General features: G+C 44.1%; 1 long non-coding RNA gene across 1 annotated transcript in view; it reads right to left on the bottom strand.

Annotated features, from left to right (window-relative positions):
* LOC115859881 (uncharacterized) overlaps positions 1–14,107 on the bottom strand; it is an 18,580-nt gene extending 4,473 nt beyond the window's left edge. Inside the window, exon 1 of the long non-coding RNA XR_009564796.1 lies at positions 13,990–14,107. This is a non-coding gene — a long non-coding RNA (uncharacterized lncRNA). The remainder of the gene's footprint in view (positions 1–13,989) is intronic.
* Between the last annotated feature and the right edge of the window lie 364 nt (positions 14,108–14,471).

Genomic DNA, 14,471 nt, shown 5'->3' with positions numbered 1-14,471 from the left:
AAGAACTCTCCGGCTGACCTGCCCCTTAGTCCAACGGCGCGGCGGGGTGGAAGGCGCCTAAATCCGGCTCCTGAACGCCCGGAGGGGACGGCATCACCCCGCTCCCGGATGACCAGCCGGCTTCTCGGGAACAGCTGTCGCGTCCCTCGGCGTCTGTGTTTGGGTGGGGGAGGGGAATCCAGGAAGAAGGTACTTTAAGTCTTTGGGCAAAAGCCGACAGAGAGGAGGTGGGAGAGACTGCGATCTGATGGCCACCACCCGCAACCCGCTCCCAAGGTGACGGGCTCCAAGATTGGTATGAAACGGCCTGACGGAAGAACACTGCCTAGAAATCGAAATTTCCCTACCTCGTTGGTGCCTAGAGTAGTCCTTTGGCCGCACAGTAAAACTACTTTTGCCTCCTTTCTCCTCGCCCTTCCCCCATAGGGAAAATAAAGTGTCTTCTCCAGATCTTAACCCAGTTGTTCTGACCACAAATTAAAACACACCCCTTAACGGTGTTCACAGACAAGGGTAACTGTAAAAATTCTGCCCAGAAATACCGTTCTTTAGACTGAGGCAAGCTGCTTTCCTGCTATTTCCTTAAGAAGATGAAAATCCCCAATAAATGCCAAGAGTGACAGAAAGTATTGCTACTATTCGGTTTAGAGTGAAGGAGAACAAAAAAAGTCAGTTCCCCCCAAATTTTCATTTTCTGATAACTTTAAACACCTTGGCATTTTTAAGATCCAGGTGGTGTTTTATCAGTAATTTAAGGATTGTTAATCAATACTAAATTTTAAAAGTTCATTTTGTCCTATCAATTGAGTTTATTTTCCGTAATCAAAGGAGTTATTATCTTAGGCTTATTCTAAAAAACTGAATTTCTTTCTAAAACACCATACTGCCTGCCCATCTCTGTCCTGTTAAGGGGCATCTAAAAACAATTACTATTACATACTTAAGCATATTACAATCATGCGGCAGAATATGCCCATACGTTTTCAAATATTTGAAGTAGAGTTTTAGGTTCAATATTTTCTTCTAAGATGGCACGGTTTTTTGTTTTCATAAAATTGGTTAACAAAAAAGATTGTTACATACAGACACCCAGTAGTTTATCTGGAATTAAGCACATCTTCAGTGAAATAACCCCAGACTGATGAGGCTGCTTGGTAGCTGTGAGACTGTGGAAGGAAAGAGACAACATTGTCGGTGCAGGTAATTTTCACCCTGAACATAGTGTGTTTGTTTTTAAATTTTTAAATCCTTGTCCTATAATTGCCAAGACTTCCATCTCTGCTATGGATGTGCATGTGTACAGGATCTGTGGATCTGAAGCAGCAAAGGACTATGTGCTGCAAATGGCTCTCCAGTCCAGGTTTAGGAAAACCTTGTATGCCTGCAGTTCTGTGATTCAGAGCCTCAGCCAACATGAGCCCCTGCAGATGTCTTCTACTCTGGTGTGGACGGCAGTGTTCCTGGCAGTCCTGTGGGTTAGACAGGACCCCCTGGGCACAAGAGCATGGAGTGGGAAATATCCCAACTGTAGTAGTGACAGCCTCGTCCTCCTGGACAAGGGAAGGAGCAAACGTCACAGATTTATTTCTTCCACACAAAATCAGTTGGTGAGGTTTTCTACTTCCTTTCATTTTATGAAAACAACATAGAAATTCAATGCGAAACGGGTTTCAAACTAAAATACACAGAAATCATGAAATACAATTTTCTAAATAGAGTGTAAAATGTGTCTCATACACTACACATGCCAGAATTTCATTGTGGCAGGCAAATTCACTGAAGACAAGATCTGCAGTGTATCACAATGCAGTGTGGAAACCACAAATGTGACTTCCCTTTCTTTTAATCTTAATTGCAGTACTATAGTAAATCTGGTTTCAGGTCAGGCAAAGTGTGATCTATATGTAGATCTTTTATATAGTCTATGACTGTCTACATGCAACCCAGCCTGTAAGACTGTATTTCTAAAATTAAGGGGAAATTTTAAAAGAAAATCTTTTGACAGTAGCTTTTCTGTTTTCCTCTGGCCATAGGTTTGGGGTAGGCTGTTTTCCTACTGTCCTGTCAGTTGTTCCCAAACCTCACTGGGGCCGGGAAATTAACACAAGTTAGGTTTAAGATGCTAAGAGAGACTTTCTGCTTGGGACCAGCCTGAAGACTACATTTCCCACTTTGAAACTAACACCCACACACTCCTGCTGCAGTGAGAGAAGTAGGCATTTGGAGAGAGCAAGAAATTCTGTGGAATATGAGGTGGGGGGTAAGATATACGGAAAAGACGGAGCTTTTCTCCCATTATCCCAAGGGGGGAAAACGTCAATAACAATACGTAATTGTAAAGAGTAAAGAACCAGTTTAAGGTTAATCTGCTAACTGGTCCTGTTCTCAATGTGTGGAGAGAACATCCCCTCCACCTCAACGTCTCATTCTCAATTCCTGACTTGTAGAAAACAGGTCTAAATAGCTCTACACCTATTTTCTAGAGAGCTCAAAGCCTGAAGGCATTGTTTAGATTCAGGTGTCCTGCAACTAATGTCAGTCCTTTGCAAAACAGGAGGTTCTCTCTGACTGGAAACAAAATAGAATTCGAAATTCCTAAGCAGGTAGTTGCAACGTCTGGACAGAGATCCTGGAGGAGAAGCTTCCAAATTTTGCCAAGAACTAGGAGTGTCTGCATCTGAGAAAAGGAGGGGGGGGCAGTGCTCTTGGACTCTGAGTGTGCAGAATACTCATGTGACTGTATGTGTGTGGGTAGGCGAGAGATAGTGGTCAGGGCCTGACTGTATCTTCGGACTGTAACCTACACAACAGGTGGGATTAGATCACTAAAAACACTTCCTGGGGTGTTTCTGGCAGTTCTGGTAATCCTGAGGTACTTTCTGCATGGCTTTGGAATTTCAAAGGTCAGTACTCTGCCCGCCCTCCGTGGTCACCCTTTTCTATGGGAGAAGAGAATCTCCTAAGGAGGAAGCCAGCTTTTAAAGTACAGGAACAATCCCCATTCCCTGTAGGCCTGAAGAGAAATTCAGCGGGGTAGCACTTTCCTGCTTTCTGAACACATCACGCACCAACTTACCCAGGGCGCTTCAGTGAGGGCAGGCAAATAGCGGGTAAGCGAAAGGAGATACAACCTTAAAACACAGAAATAAACAAGTATTATTCTAGCCTCTCCTCCTTACCCTGATCCTTCCCTCCCTGCCTCTGAGAATCAGCCACCAGAGTCCTGTAGAAGACTCTTGAGTTTCTGCTCTTAAATGGCTCCTTTTCCAAGGAGCAAGGTCTGTTTTCTGATGTAGGGCCCCAGATGCTCTGTTACTGCAACGTAATCTTGTCATTGCTTCTTTTCAAAGATTATTTGGAATGAATTGTTTCTTTTGTCTACTATCTAACAAACGACCTCTGCTAATCTTATATTTTTATCCCTCTAACATATAGAAAAGCTATTTATTCTAGCCAATCACAATAAAGTGAAGAAAACCCCATTTTATGGAAAAGTATATATCACTATTCTATTGATCATTAAAGATATGATTACCAGCGAAAACCCTCTGAAGGTGGCACATTTATGCTTCCAGGGACAGATGGGGACACGCATTTTCCTTGCAAATACTTTTGAAATTGCTCTACTGGTAGCAGTATAAAAATGATATACAGATGCCAGGGCCGGCATGGCGAGGATGAGTGCGCCAGATTTACACAGTAAAGCTTTCACACGCAGGCTGTCAGTTTTGATTGATCTCTACTATACCTCAGGAACTTGTTGACTAGGTAGGGAAACAGTGCAAATAATTCACTGCAGCAAGTCAGATAATTCACACAACCAATCGGTCTGCTTCCCTTTCTGGCTGTGACATATGAGCCTTCCCTACAAGATGCATCATTTTCCAGCTTGAGCAATATTCAATGTCAGGGAAGAAAAGGTATTAAAGCCACACAAAAGGTGGCGGACTACCGCAGGACCAGAAGTTGTTTCGGTAATGGAGGCCAGATCCTGCTCTACTCTAAGTCCTACCAGAGCATTCAGGCCCAACTGTCATTATCATATTGATTAAAAAAAAAAAAAAGTTCATCATAGTGCAATTTTAGGTTTAACGCCAACAGATCGGGAAAGAGCAAAGAATTATCCCACAAAAGCACAACATTCTTACCACAGGGACGTTTCCCTGTTCCAGTTCACTGATGGAGTTGATTAAGTTTAAATGAAGCAGACACTGGATAAAAGTAAGGGTATTGACCACTGGGCACCTCGATCCCTGCTTGAAAGGACCTGATACATGCAGAAAAGCAAGATTTGCTAAATGCTCTAATCTTCAATCAAATCTTACATCAGTACAGACAAAGTTTGGTAATGAGAGATTCAATGAAGCATGCGGGAGAAAGAATTAATCCTCTTGGTCTGAACTGGCTTCAACTTTGAAGCTTGCTCCGGAGGAAAGACAGTTATCTAAATGCTAAATAAGAAACTTATTGTACTTTTCATGGCATGCTAATCTTTTGTCTATTTCATCTCTATTATGCGTATGCTCCTAGATTGCAGTTGTCATGGTGATCATATCAAGCTACGCTCAGGGGATGGTGGTGAGAAGCCAGGCGCAGACGTGGAGATCACCCCCACGCAATCCACATTTCGTAAAAAACAGAGCAGGAAGAAGTAGGCGGGCACCTGACGCCTTCCCGGCTCCTTCTCACCAGGCCCGGCCGCTCCAGTCAAGGGCTAAGAAGCCTTGGGCCTTCCCGTGCCATTCCAGGCGAGGCCCACTCCCCGAGGAGAGTGGCATTTGGTAATGGTGGTAATGGTGGTGGGGAGGGGGTCAGGCATCCTTCCTACCCCAAACTCCTTTCTCCTTAGAGGTTCCCAGTTTTTAGTCTAGAGGCTCCTCCCCCTCACCACTTCCCCTTCCTCCAAGCGCTGGCATCTGCGTGTGGAGAGGCTGACTGGAGAGGGAACGCAGAGAGGCAAGGGCTCGGACACTGGCTGGCTCCACCCTGCAGGCAGTGCCCCGGGGCGGGGAGCTGAGTCAGCCGACTGACTCTGAGTGCAGCAGAGGAATGAATACCAGATCCAGAAGAGCGGCCCACGAAGCCCTGGCGGCGGGTGGAAGCTAGAGGGTCACCCGGGGCCCTGGCGACCAAAGGTGACTCTGGGCCCTTTATGTGTTTTACAAAAGTTGCCAAATTAAGATGGGATTATAACTGCTCGAGTCCTTGTCAGGGCTGAAAGGTTGGGAGCCTCAAATATGCCCCAGCAGTGTTGATGAAAAGCTTAAAAAGTAATAAAAAGGAGAAAAGAGAGAGGAAAGTAACATGTATAACTCTTATTAAAGAGAAGAGCCACAGAGAGGTTGTGAACTTGATCACTGTTTGAACTTTAATTTGTTCATTAACAGGATTTGCCCCTCACTGCGAATGTTATTACTTCCTCTGCCGCTCAGCAACAACTCTGGGCATAATGAAAGAGTCTGGCAAAAAGTTAAATGCCTGGTAATTAATTCATTTAATTGAAAAAAGGGGGAAGAGGGAGAGAGAGGACCCACTGCAGGAGCAGAAGGCAGAGGGTTTGGAGGAGGGGGCAAAGCTGAAATCTGCCTGGAGGCCCTCTCCAAGGCCTAATGTCTGCCACCCATGCAGGAGGGGAGACCTGGTCTCTGATGAGGCTCTTTTCAGCAAATTAATGCCAAGAGTACCCTGAAGACCCTCTGCCCAATGCCACCTGTCCCTGGTCTGAACCTCTCCTAGCCAGGGTTTCAGCCAGGAGCTACTTTGGATGGTCTCTTAGGGTAGAATGGACACCAGAAATCCAAAACTAATATATACTCAAAAAATCTTTCAGTAAAAAATAGGGAGATGTCTTTTGCTTTCTCCCCTTCCTTCTCTTGAAACAGGCTTCTCATGCAGTCTTCTGTTTCCAGGCTGGAGTGAAGAGTGTCAAGAGCCGGATATAATCTGCTTGCTGGCATCTTAATCAGCTTTACAACATCATGCTTTCTTTCTGCCCCCTCCCACCCCAGCAGATGATTTCAATAAACTCAGGAGATGAGAAATGAAATACACTCCTTGCCTCTGCTCAGAAGCAACAGGACAGTTTGCTTTGCCTCTAACCTCACAGGGCCTGCCTTTCCCTGTGTCACTGAGCTCCTTCCTGCGTTGGTCAACCACCGCACACAGTCCCCTTACTCATGTACCCTCCTTCTGAGGCAGGCAGAGGTAGCCACAATTAACTATTGAGACACCCCAGATACCCCAGAGCTATCAGCACCACATCGCCCTTATAGCCAAACGAGAGAACAGCAAAATTCAGGAAATCAGTAGTAGGTCAGTTATCCTTTCCTACTTAATATGTTTAAGGCCCACCGCTGAACAATAGGCAGTTTCAGTTTCCTCACATTTTAAAAACTGGTGTCCATATAATCAGTGTGACTTTCTTTAGAAATACAATTATCTACCATGTATCCTCCCATTTCAATACTACTAGGGACAGAAAAATGAGTGGTGAGGAGAGAATGAGAGACTATAAATGAATTCCCTAGTATCCAAAACCATTTCCTAGGTTTGTGTTTTTAATTAAATCACTTCTAAACCCCAGAGAGAAGACAGTATTTTCTCATCCAAATCACACTGTCACCAAATAAAGTCATCAAATTACCACTTTGCTGGCAGCATCCTCCCCATTTGACCCAATGCCACTTGGTACTAACAATCCTAACCTCAAACTCCAAACAATTATAACTTATCTATACCGTGCCTTCCAGAAAACCAGTGATAGGCACACACTTGTGTGCATTAACAGGAAGGGGAAAGGAGTTTTAAAAGGGGCTATTTTATAAGCTGAAGCAAGTTCTAGGGTTTATTTAGCATTAAAATTACTTCCCACCTTTTATAGTCCCTGGATATTGAGTGAGGTCTATTTTCCAAAGTTGTGCATCTATACTAATTTTATTCTGGACAACTGACACTAAATATTAAGGAGTCTACAAACAACAAAACATTCCCTCACTCCACACTGCTGAGCCCTAAGCTCCTTTTATAAAAGGAACTTTAAAGAGACCACATCAACCAGGTCTGATAACCTTGCCATTATCCTAACCTAGACCCTTATCAGTTTACACATGCGTGAGTGAGTTTCTTCCTTCCTCCAAAACAGCCTGCCAGTGCCTTGAGATTAATTTCTCTTAAACCCCCGCTTTACTCAAAAACCTTGATAGCTCTGATAGCCTGTAACAGCCGCACCCAGCTCCTTAAACTGGCCTTTAAGCCTCCTCTCCACTCCCCCTATAGGCACTAACTGGCTGTTTCTGGTTTGTTTTACACTAGCCTGTACCAGGCAAGACAGCTCTTCAGGAAGACAGCTCCCCCATTGTCCCCTGAAAACACCACATGAGTTATCTGGATTTCATTGAACACTTGTGAGGTGCCAGGCACCATGTTAGGCATTACAAACATTATCTCATTTCCCTTCAATTTCATGAGATATGATTATACCCATTTTAGGGCTGTAGAAACTGAGACTAAAGAAATTAAGGTACTTGTCCAACCAAGATCTCACAGCAGAGACAGCATTCTTATGCTTACCTATCTGACTTAAAAACTGGATTACTTTCCATTTGGCATACTCTCACCCCTGCTGTACTGTGTGTTCTAATCACTCCTCCTTGCCATCTGGAATGCCTTCTCAACTCCAGTATACATATCTGAATCCCACCCAGCCTGCAAATCCCAGAGAGAAATTCCCACCTCTATCTTGAAATCTTTCACTACCATCCTAGTCCTTGGCAGACTGCTGAAACCCTTCATTATCTGCAGCTCTTACTTGGCACTCCTATTGTCTGCCCTGTACTATTATGTCAGTTTTCATTTATTCAGTCCCTTCCAACCATGCAGTAAGCTCCTTGAAGAGGGGAAATTGCCCTGTATTTCTTTATATTCCTCGCTCACTCTCCAGAGCCTAATAATATAGCTTCCACTTGTTGAGCACCCTCACACACAACAATCCTGAAAAGTAGACACTGTTATTATTGCCATTTTGCAGATAAACTGGGGCTCAGAGAGATTAAGAAACTTGCCCAAGCCACTCAGCAAGTAAGTAGCAGATCTGATATTCAAACGCAGACTGTCTGAATCAAATGTCCCTTCTCCTTAGCCAACACATTGTACTGGCTCAAATACAGTCTGTCTCACACAATGTGAATTTATGAAGTGTCACTGTGTGGAGGATACTCAACAAACCTCTAGAAAATACCCTCTAACCGTGACTTAAGACAAGGGCACTGTTTTCCTCTTCAGCAGGATAGCCTCTGAAACTCAACAGAAGTTTGAGTGTATACATCCCAGACCACCCCTTCCATTCTCCCCTCCTCTCTAGGAACCATGGCCCCTGTTGGTGGGAGCCAATAACACCACTGTCTGTATCTGTACTGGTGTTTCTCTGAGATAGAGAGGTGGATTACCCTGCCCCAAGCAGCCTCTACCTTTTAAATGCACAGAGGAAAGTAGGGGGAAATGAAAGATACAAGTGTTAATTTTTTTAATGGCCTGCAAGGGCTGGAGGTCTTGCAGTCTCTGCAGAAAAAATGGGTTGCTGCTGTGAGAAGAATAACAACTGCAAAAAAAAAAAAAATGTTCACAGCTGACCAATTAAGCCAATATGTGGAACTCCATCTAGCTTCTTGTTTCAAGACATGGAGGTGGCAATGGGGATTAATAAAATCTCTAAGATAAGAACTTCTGAGAGTACAAGAATCAAGGCCTGGAAGCCTGGCTACTTTTCCCCACATGGAGATTGTGCCTTCAGTGCCAATGCTAAAGACCTGGACCTGATAGTATTAAGCAAGCTAACAGGTTTCTTTATTTCCCACAGGTCTTTAGGAAACGTTAAAAAAAAAAAATTCTTGCAATGGTAACAGGGTACTTCCTATGAATTTGAGAAAGGGAGAACAATGAGTATATGATGACGTGTCTCTAGTATCCATGTGAAAACTAGTCTATTCTCCTAAATTCCCAAAGATAGATTTCCATCTTCATTTATATTTTGGTTTAAATATCTGGACAGCTCAAGGGCTACAACCCTTACCTCCCCCTACAAAACCCATGTTGTGGAACACAAAAGCTTGCACATGCACAGCACTTAATAAACCAAGTCCTTCATTTATTTCATCTCAGACAAGGCTCAAAACTACCCCTTGAAGTAAATGTATTATACACATTTTGCCTATGAGAAAACAAAAATTTACTTCACGTAACACAATTGGTACATGATAAACCTAGTCCCCACTCCTAGTCAAGGATACTTTCCCAGTTCTCAGGGCAATTTCCTGGATCCACGTGTGAATTCTGTAAATCCAAAACCAGGAACCTCTCTCTATCTGAAAGAGATGGGCCTCAAGCTATACCAACCAGACTTCTACTATAACTACCTGGCCATACTAAGAGTTCCCCCACCCCAATCCTGAAGCTATAAACACTATATACAAAATTTAATATTTAGATTCAAATTAAGAAATATTTGGATGGTTCTTAAATCTATAGAATATGAGCAGGTGCAATGGTTGGGCTACCCATTCCAAAAGAAAGGCTAACATCACTGCTACTTGTTTTTCCACAATTGTCATTATTTATTGAGGATGTGCTGGGTACCTGACACTTCCTTATACTTGTAACTTATAATTGAGGAGCCCTTTTATCTGCTAATAGACAAACAGTCTTTTCCCCAGAAAAGACCTGGAATTGGATCTGTCCACCTTGTTCACTGACCCTTTAGTTGTGTATGTGACTCGGATATCCTGGGCCCAGCAGGTCCCCCTCCCTAATTTCTGAGCAATAATCAAACTCATCAAAGCAGACAAAACTCAAAGTTCCAGATCTTATAAATGGCTGAAATAAGGATATTCTTTTTGTCTCAGCTCAAACTTGGTTAATCTCCATATCCAATCTAACTGTGGGGTGAAAGAGAGGAATATATTTGATGATTTGGGACTGTTGCCCTATTTCTTTGTCTGCTAGCTGACCTCCCCTCTGTAAGTGCATCAGCATTTGCAACATTCAGTTTAAGCAGGAAGCCTCTTTCATCTTTGTCCTCTGGCCTTGATCTCTCCTGATCATTATAGTCTGGATCCCTGCTAATCACTAATGATCCTGTGGCCCTGTATATAATACTAAAAGTATTAGACCTGAATTCGTAGAAAAATTCCTACTCAGCTAATTACATTCTTTCTGCTTTTCTTGGTTCTCCATGTAGTCTCAGCTGGAGTTCAATTTGAATTATTCCCTCAGATTTTAAATTATTTGCTGGTGGTTTTGGGAAACTATTTCTAAACTCTTCTCTTAGATGAATTCAACTAATTATGATTCAAAAGCCCCATGACCTACCTCTTTCCATCTCCCTCTCTCTTTACCTTGAGTGTCTTTCTACCCCATCTCCCATATTCTGGTCTTGAATATCATAAGAGTTTAAATTCACTGAGGAGGGAGTTTCATAATTCTGTATTTTGCACAGCATATAGCATATTGTTAGCTTACAGCAGTACACAGTAGCTCCATTACATATATACTTTGGGGTCTCTATTCACAACCATCTACTAAAAATGACGAATGTTTTCCACAAGTTAGACGTCACCTACAGTTGAAGGATCACTGAGTTTTTTTTTTGATAATGGTGAATGCCTTGCTCACTAAACAGAATACAGGTTAAGTCTGATTTCTTAATGGAGTATGATTCCTTTGTATTTCAAGGAATGTGGACACCAAATCTACAGAACTATGTATGGCAATCCTGATTTTAGCCCATGACATCTTGGATTTTTCCTACCCAAGCCTATATTCTAGAATTTAACAGCTTTTGTTATCATAGCAGCAAAATTGAACTCTCATAAAATCCAGATCAACCAAATTCTTGACAATATAGTTTTCTGAAGTAAGATGTCTCTATACTGCATACCAATGTACTAGAGATGTATGTGATTGTTAAATTAATAATTCATTGATAATCAAAGAGACTCTACAAGCTCCAAATGCACACTTTTCTTAAGAGTTTTCCCTGGCAGCTACTTTTACTCCAATGGTGCTTCCAATGTTCAAACTATTCTTGTATAATGACTGTAGAACTAGTTTAAAAGCTACTCAAGAAAGACATCTAATAGTCTTTCCAATTGTTTTGACCCCCAAATTACATTACCTGACTTGATCACCCACCTAACTCTTCAGGGCACAGAAGGTCTTTAAAGGAAGATGACTGACTGCCTCCAAGGCTTTTTAACAAGATGTGCTGTGGGTTCTGAAGAGTGCCCAAATGAAGAGCTTCAAACTACGTTTGAACGATGGCAGCAATGGAAGCATGACTGCAATAAGTGACAGACTTCCAAGATGACTAGTTGGATAGGACACTAAAATGTATGTGTAAGTTCTGATACAATGGACTATATTAGTTTATAGTCATATCTTGGTTACTTAGTTATGGCCCTACAGCACAATATTAGGGTTAAGGAAAAAATTATTCTTAACATCTTCCATTATTGCACTTCACAAAATTTTACACTCTTTAGGTGCAGCTTATAGATGTCATACAAAAATGTATTGATATTCAAGGACCTAGGCATTGTTTAGGATGAAACTACAAATAATTGAGATAAACATCCTGGATGTTTTTCTCTGTTTATCAAGCCAATGAAAATGAATTGTAAACAGATGTACTTGTAACTACTTGAAATGTGTTTGTCTTCTTAATTGTAGGCAATTCTTACTTCAGGTTGGGGAAAGAAAGGGGTATGCGGTTTTGATTTTAACTAAAATTATAGTGCTTCACTCACATAACACCAGCCAGTCTAGCACACCATATAAGAAGCAAGACCTTTTAAGGAAAACTTTATATTCTAAAATTATTAAAAGGACATCATAAACCCATTCAATCATGCAGGTCCTTTAAACTTTGCTTTGAAAGTCTTAAGGAGAAAAAAATATGGTAGTGACTAGGGCATAGGCTGGAGAAAACTTTCTGATTTCTAATTTTTCTTCCCTTAGCTTACTACTTGAGAGAAGTCAATACAATTTTCCGTTTGTATAAATGAAAGGCCAGAGTTTTTAACTCTTTTATAATAATATTCCTTGAGCCAGAAGAAGATATATTTTCCACATTTTAGTTACACTTCAAGAATCATGTATTATATGCCTATAGGCATGTTCAATGGCAAAGTGAAGTGGACCTGTAACAGATAATGAATAAATCGTTATTGAATTAATGACTGGAGGAAAAGAAAACCATACCTTGGGTGAACACATGCACAGTTCATTGTAAAACTAACTCCCACGGGATTTGGTCCATGTAAATACAACTTCTGACTATTACATAATATCAAGCCTAAAGCGTCTGCTTAGATTTGGATCACTTTAGATTTCAGAATTCATTAGGACCCTAGCCGTACTTTTGAACCTAATCACTTGTTTCATGCGACTTCTGATATAATCAAAGTCTTTAATACCCATGAGTAAGTAGTAACCATTAAGACCAGAGTTTTACAGAAAATTTACCTGACTTCCATACCTGAGCTAAATGGATCATTTCACACATCCAGCACTTATGCTAAAAGCATAAGTTTCTCATTTAAGATAGCAGACGATTATCTTTCACAACAGAGGCATAAACATAACCAGGTATCTCACTTTTCCAATTATTCCAGTTTTAGAAGATGTCTGTTCTCATAAATAGAGCTCTATCACTGGCTTACAAGCACTATTTATTTGGTAGCACATATAACACCTTTGTTCCTTGGTTTATGTGATAGAACAGGACTAAGACAAAAGCCTCCTCCCTCCTATGGGGACTTTTGTGCGTACCTTGATAAATACCTACAAAATGATAAATGCTACTACCTCTTTCAGCATTTTGAAAGATGTCAACCAAACACAAAATATTTTTGGTGTGTGAATTAAAATGCCTCTTACTGATGGTCTCAGATGTTTCCTTGTAAGATAGCGTGTCAAGAACTGGCTTATATATTATCCGTCCTCCAGACTGACATCACACTTCATAATAGCTTGGTATGATGATTGCTGTCAAAATCGCCTGCAAGGAAACATCCGTGCCCTAGATTGACATAATTTATTAGCATGACACAAGACTAAAAAACGAAGAACACCATGCGAAGCCTGACTTCAAGCACACGGTTAGGGGGGTCTGCTACGTGTGGGCGAAGGGCCTCAATCCTTCTCACGCTCTAACTTAGGAAGAGAATGAAAGTTGCCTGGAAGTCTCATGGGCGGGGGAGGAAGGCCAGACTGGCAAGTGCCCGCGACAGGAGGAGGAAAATAACTGTTTTTTCAAAGTCGAATCCCATCCAGGGATAGGTTTCTCTTCTCCGTGACCACCACACGACGGCACACACCTTGTGAGAAATGAAATGGAAGCGAGGGCGCGGCGGCCTCCGGGGCGGCCGGGGACGCCGACCCGACGGAGCGGGGTCCGGGGCCGGTACGCTCGGAGTGGCCTCGGCCGAGCACTCCCGCCGGCGTCCCCCGCAGGGCTTTTAGGCCGCGCTCTCGCCGCCTTCCACGGCACGAAACCCGCCGCCCTCGAGACCCCGGCATCACCTCGCGGCGCCAACCGGCCCGGCCCGCCGTCTCCTCGCCCTCTCCTGGGGGGGCCGGTGGGCAAGGTTCCCTCAGAGGCTGCGACGCTCCGCACGCGCCCCTCCGCAGTTGCGGCGTGAGAACCAGAGCTACCGGAGCTGCGGGCCCCAACTGCACACAAAGCCCCCGACGGCGCCGCGGCGCCTCCCCGCCTCGCTACTCCCGCTCCCGGAGCTCAGAGAACGGCGCTCCGCGTTACAGCGTCCGCTCCCGCGGGGAAGTCCCGCTGAGAGGAAGCCTCCAGCGTGAAGTGAGATCCAGCTCACGCGAGCAACCCCGCTCCCGAGCAGGGCCCTCTGCCCGACGGAGACTCTCACTTCAAACGAACAGGCGCTGCCCCCTGCGGGAGGAGGGGAGCGCGCGGGGAATACTCACACTGAGCCTGGCCGCGCCGCGCAGGGACCTCGCCGGGAAGGACGCGCGGGCTCGCGCAGGGGGAGCGGAGCCCCAGCGGGTTGCACCCGCGCCGCCGCCTCGGAAGGGCGGCCTCTACCGTCCGACCGCGGACCTGCAGCCGCCGCGTGCACGCCGCCGCCGGCCCCGCCCATCGGCCCCTCCCCGTCCCGTGCCGCCGGCCCCGCCCTCCTGCCCCGCCGGCCCTGCCCCGTCCAGCTCCCCGCCCCGCCCCTCCGGCCTCCTTTCTCCAGCCGACTCCCTCCCCTCCTCTCTGCCTGCCGGGTGCAATCGGCTCTCTCACCAACGCGAAGGGACGAGGAAATCCTTCCACGAAAATGAACAGTGATATCCTTTTGATGGCTATAATTTATTCCAAATCGTCCCTGGACTGAAACGATCAATTAGCAGCCCGAAACGCACTGTGAAGTAAATTGTCACACTCTCTATTACAGGATGGTTAT

The sequence above is a fragment of the Globicephala melas genome, chromosome 1, assembly GCF_963455315.2.
Source record: "Globicephala melas chromosome 1, mGloMel1.2, whole genome shotgun sequence".
Lineage (NCBI taxonomy): Eukaryota > Metazoa > Chordata > Mammalia > Artiodactyla > Delphinidae > Globicephala > Globicephala melas.
The sequence above is the reverse complement of the archived record's forward strand: the minus strand, read 5'-3'. Positions and strand labels throughout refer to the sequence as shown.